Below are 6,000 nucleotides of genomic sequence, written 5' to 3' on the forward strand. Positions count from 1 at the left end.
AGACGCTGGCCTACCCGGCTTCAGAACCGGCACCACCGTAGACTGTTTCCACGCAGATGGAACACAACCTGAATCCCAAACACGGTTGAAAAGACCCAGGACTAGCCCAAGCGTGTCATCAGTCAAATGAGAGAGCATGTCATAGCACACCTCATCTTTACCCGGGGCTGTCTGTTTCGCCTTAGAAAGTGCTCTCCTTAGCTCAAACAAACTAAACGGAAGGTCAAGGTCATCTTGAGTCGAAGGCTGGTGCCCAATCAGCTCAGAATTCTGGGCCAAAGTACTCTCCCTGTAGTGCCTTTCCGCAGGTGAGAGATTGTCAGAGCTGTGCACCGACACAAAGGTGCTGGCCAACAGTTCAGCTTTGTCAACGTCGCTGACTGCTTCAACACCATTCAGTATTAGGACCGGGGTCCCATGACGGCGCTCAACCCCATGCATCCGCTTAATCATCCCCCAAACATCCCCGAGACGCGTTTCTCTCCCAATTTTGGAACAATACCGCCTCCAATAGGCACTCTTGGCCGTTCTCACAGTTTTCCGCACAACAGCGCGGGCCCTCTTGTAGTCAATGAGGGCACCCTCAGTGTGGGCAACCCTTAGCCGGCGAAACGCCGCATTTCTCGCCCTAACAGCATGACCACATGCTTCAGTCCACCACGGCACCCGCTTCCTATGTCCACTACCACCACTCTTAGGAATCGTGCCTACCGCTGACTGCGTGATGAGCGAGACAATTGCACTATTGAGATCATCCACCTGAGTCAATCCTCCTTCCTGCAGAACCCTAGAACCATCATCAGCTTTCCTCAGGAAAGCCCCCCAGTTCGCCCTTGCCAACTGCCACCTCTGGATCCTCGTCCCCCTGACCACACAGCTCCCAAAGCCAATCACGGTGCGGACTAGATAGTGATCGCTACCAAAAGAAAGATTACCAAGAACCTCCCAACTACAAACACCAGCTAACTCCTTGGACACAAGTGTAAGATCTATAGCACTTTCCGCACCGGTCCCCATATCATAGCGGGTCCCACCCCCATCATTCAGACAAACCAACTCCCTTTGATTGATAAAACCCTCTACCACCTGCCCATACCTATCGGTACCACTACCGCCCCACAAAGCGCTATGCGCATTAAAATCCCCACACCACACGGCCTTTCCCCGAACATCCTTACCGATACTATGTAAGGACTCTAGCGTTAACTCACCACACGGATTATAAAGGTTAACCACAGTAACAGCTTCACCACCCAGCCAGACCCTCACCGCCAGGGCCTCCGGCGCTTTACTCACACTGACAACAACGTAATTTAGGTCATCTTGGACAAACACAGCCACACCTCCGCCTCTACCCTGCTCCCTATCATTCCTAACACACACATACCCTTGTATCCCAAAACCCCACCTAGGTCGTAACCAAGTCTCCTGCACGCACATAACGTGAGGCTTGTTCAACAAAGTAGAGACAAAATGCTTAAATTCCTGGCTATTAGCACGAAGACTACGCGCATTCCATTGCAAGACAACCACCGCCATTATGAGCCCCCGGAACCTGACGGCGCATCGGGAGCCCCCCCACTCCCACTGCCAGAATGGGGCAGGGCGCCCTCCCGCAGCGCATCCTCTATCTCCGTCCACCCGGGGCCCCCAGCTCCAAAGTACTTCCCTGCAGCCTTAGCGATGATCTTAGTCTTTTCGGATCTCTTCTTGGTTTGCCCAGTACAGTTAATCACTTCCACTATAAAGAGGAAGAAATCTTTCCTCTTCACAACCAGTACATCCTCCGCACCCACAGGGCCTCTGCCCGTGGAAGCCACACTCACAGGCATCCCAGTGGGGACCTCCCCCTGGCCGCGGGCAACGCTGCCCCCTCCCCTGTCGCCTAGGACACCAGCAGCACTGGCAGCCCCCACTGCATCCACCGTCACCTGACTACCAGACACCTTCTTGACCGCATCCGCGTAGGATATGCCTTGAGAGGCTCTAACTTTTTGCACCTCAGCAGCCCTCTTGCTGAACACGCATCCCCCGTAGGCAGAGCTATGCTCTCCCCCACAGTTACAGCACTTGAGTTTTGCTCCGTCGTCACACTTCCCATACTCGTGGTCTCCTGCACATTTACCACACTTCTGCTTCCCTCTACAGACCGCTGCAATATGCCCAAAGCGCTGGCACTTGAAGCAACGCAGGGGCGGCAGAACATATGGGCGTACGCCATAGCGCATGTACCCAACGCACACCACACGAGGCAGGATCCCACCTTCAAATCTAATCATTATCGACAGGCTGTCACACCTTACCCCATCCCGGGTCATCTTCAACCGCCTAGCATCAACCACCTTAGTTCCAGTCAAATTCTCCTTTATGTCATCCACAGATGTCGTCGTAGGGACGCCTACTATAACTCCCCTGACCGTGCCTCTTACAGCATCAGACACAAGAATGTCCTTCCCCCCCAGACACTTAGCTTCAATCGCCTTCCTTTGCTGAGCCACGTCCTTGCACACGACCAGCAGCGAGCCATCCCTAAGGACACTCGCATGCTTGACCACTCCCACAGCTACAGTCAGGCTCCTTGTCAACGCCATCGGATCCCACCCCTTAAAGGACGCATTATCCTGCGCGAGCTTTATGAACACCTTACACTCTGAACTCACATCCCCGACATCTGCAACCCCCCGCCCTGCTCCTCACTGAGAGAGCCCTCCATAGACGAGCAAGAAGACGCCCTACGCTGCACAGGATCAGTGGCTCCAGGGGAGTCCTCCCCGCTGTTCATATCGTCACCGACCAGGTCACGCTTCCTCTTCTTCTTCCCCGTCATACGGACCGAGGCGTTCCTCTATGTTGCCGTAATATCCAAACTGTTGTCGTTGTTGTTTTTTATGGCAGTTGGCATCCAAGTGCACGAGGTATTGTTGTTGTTGTTGTTGTTGCTCTTCTCTCTCGTAGTTGTTGTTGTTGTTGTTGTTGTTGTTGTTGTTTTATGGCGGTTGGCATCCAATTGTTGCATTACCGCCAGACTTTATTCCTCAGACTTTTCGTAGTCCTCAGACTCTGTCGTAGTCCGTAAAAGTTGTTGTTGTTGTTGTTGTTGTTGTTTTATGGCAGTTTGCGTCCAAGTGTTGTTGTTGTTGTTGTTGTTGTTGTTCCATGGCGGTCGGCATCCGAGCGCTGCACCACCGCCAGACCCCACTCCTCAGACGTTTCGTAGTCCTCAGACTCTGTCGCAGTCCGCAAAAGCACTCCTCCCACCGCCCCGGCGCCACAAAGCCCATGAGGTCACGACGTGTCCCCGTGACCAGAACAGCCGTTGTGTCAGAGACCAACCGGCCCCACTCCAGGGAGACTCCTCTTCACCCTCCTCGCCCTCTCCGACGTTCGGTGCTTTGGAAGTACAAAGCCCATGAGATCATGGGACGTCTTTGTTGTTTTACAAAGCCCATGAGGTCATGGGACGTCTTTGTCGTTTTATCCTTTAGAAGTCCTTCTTCCATCACTTTGGCGTTTCTAGGCCCATGAAGTCCAAGCGCGTTAGAACATCCTCTTGCTCCTCATCCTCGGCTCAGTCTCCAACACCCCCCACCTCTATAAACGTTTACCCAGCCCTGTGCTACATAAGTAAGCAACCACAGCCTGACACAAACCCTGTGACTGGATCGCCAGAACGTTCCGCAGATTGAACTCCCGCCCATTATTCCGAAACCACAAGGCCAACCCGGCCCTTTCCCTATCATAAGCCTCACAGCAAATCAGCACATGCTCGACAGTCTCTGGCACCCGACAGTGACCACACAGACCGGTCGGATGTTTGCCTATCCTACTCAGTGACCAATTGAGTCCAGTATGGCCAATCCTCATGCGGGCGAAGGCCCTTTCCTCCCACGCGTTCCTGCCCATAGACCCGCAAGGACCCACACTACCCTGTATGTGATAGAGATGCCGTCCAGTAACACAGTGGCTCCAAAATTCCTGCCAAAGGCCGACCACATGACTCTTGATAACAGGCTTGATTTCAGATTTGCTTAACTCAACCGCCACATCAATTGATGGCCGCCGAAGGGAACGTTTAGCCAGTGCATCAGCCATTTCGTTACCATCCACCCCCACATGCGCAGGGACCCAAATGAAGGAAACCCTCACATCCTTCCTGGACAGGGAGAGCATCAGACAGAAGATGCCATTCAACACATCCTGTCTGCAATCCGATTTCCCAGATTTAATGCTTTGCAATGCAGAAAGGCTGTCAGAGGCCACCACAATGCCGCAACACTGCAAAGCAGATTCCGCCCATTCCAACGCCAACCGTATCGCTATAAGTTCGCCTTGAAAGGCGATCTGTCAACCTCTTCTTGACCGCTAGCCCCAGGTCAGGCACAAAATAAGCGGCGCCAGTACGCCCACTCTCAGGATCTCTAGACCCGTCGGTATAAATAAACACATCACCTGAGTGCTTATCGATGAGCGCTTGAACGGCAAATTGCGGTGCCCTCCCAGCGACTCCTCTAAGCTTGCCATGCAAGCTAACATCAACAGGAGCCGGGACAAACTTCCACGGAACTATAGCAGACAAAGCCACCGACGGGCTCACACGCAGATCACCAACCCCCGCAAGCCGCGCCTTCGCATTTCCTACCTGGCTGAAAATCATACCGCCAGTCTCACTCTGCCCCCCATCAACCCTGAGAAAGTCCCTCACCGGGTGAGAGCTCGTATGACCTTGCACATTCACCCAGTAAGCCAACAGAAGTTCTAGCCTCCGGAGCCGTAACGGCAATTCCCCCAACTCAACCTGCAGCGCCGAGACAGGGGAGGTCCTAAAAGCCCTACAGCAGATGCGCAAGGCCTGGGCTTGCTCCACATCAAGCTTCTTTAAGTTAGTCTCAGCCGCAGACATGTAGGCTATACAGCCATAATCAATAGCCGCCCTCATGACGGCCCGATAAATACCCAGGAGCGACCTTCTGCTGGCCCCCCAGTCCTGGCCGGATAGACAACGAAGCAAGTTATTCACCCTTTTGCATTTACCACTGACCTCATCAATGTGCCGACGCCAACTAAGCCTCTCGTCAAAGGTGACCCCCAAGAACCTCACCTCCCTGACCTGTTCGAGCACCTGCCCATGCAGTCGAAGGGAGACGTCCCTATGTCCATTGAAGAAACAGATCACTTGAGACTTCCGTACGGACAGTTTAAACCCCCACTTCAGGGTCCACTGCTCCACCTGCTGTATTGCCCTTTGCAGTTTCGCCTCGTAAAACCGGAGATTCCTCCCTCTCACCCATAGAGCGCCATCGTCAGCATAAAGGCTCCTCCCAACAGACCCATCCACGTCGTCAAAGATGTCCTTAATCATAACATTGAACAAGATAGGGCTACACACACTCCCCTGCGGGATCCCATTCTCCACCCCATAGACCCCAGAGTAAGCAGCGCCCACTCTGGTTTGGATACGCCGGCCAGACAGAAAGCTCCGGACCCAGTTAAACAGTTTACCCTTCACACCACACTTCCGCAGCTTAATGAGGAGCCCATCCTTCCAAACCATATCGTACGCCTTCTCCACATCAAAGAGCACCGCAATAACCTTTTCTTTCTAAGCCCTGGCCAGCTGGATATCAGATTCCAAACACAACACGGAATCCATGGTGTTCCTGCCCCTACGGAAACCACTCTGGTGCGCGGGAAGCAAACCCTGACTCTCCAAGAAGTAATCCAACCGCTCGGTAACCATGCGCTCCATCGTTTTCCCGAGCTGCGACGTCAAGGCAATCGGCCTATAACTTGAAGGGTCAGACGCTGGCCTACCCGGCTTCAGAACCGGCACCACCGTAGACTGTTTCCACGCAGATGGAACACAACCTGAATCCCAAACACGGTTGAAAAGACCCAGGACTAGCCCAAGCGTGTCATCAGTCAAATGAGAGAGCATGTCATAGCACACCTCATCTTTACCCGGGGCTGTCTGTTTCGCCTTAGAAAGTGCTCTCCTTAGCT

The sequence above is a fragment of the Eucyclogobius newberryi genome, unplaced genomic scaffold, assembly GCF_026437365.1.
Source record: "Eucyclogobius newberryi isolate DKJ021-1_F unplaced genomic scaffold, fEucNew1.0.hap1 SCAF_8, whole genome shotgun sequence".
Classification (NCBI taxonomy): domain Eukaryota; kingdom Metazoa; phylum Chordata; class Actinopteri; order Gobiiformes; family Gobiidae; genus Eucyclogobius; species Eucyclogobius newberryi.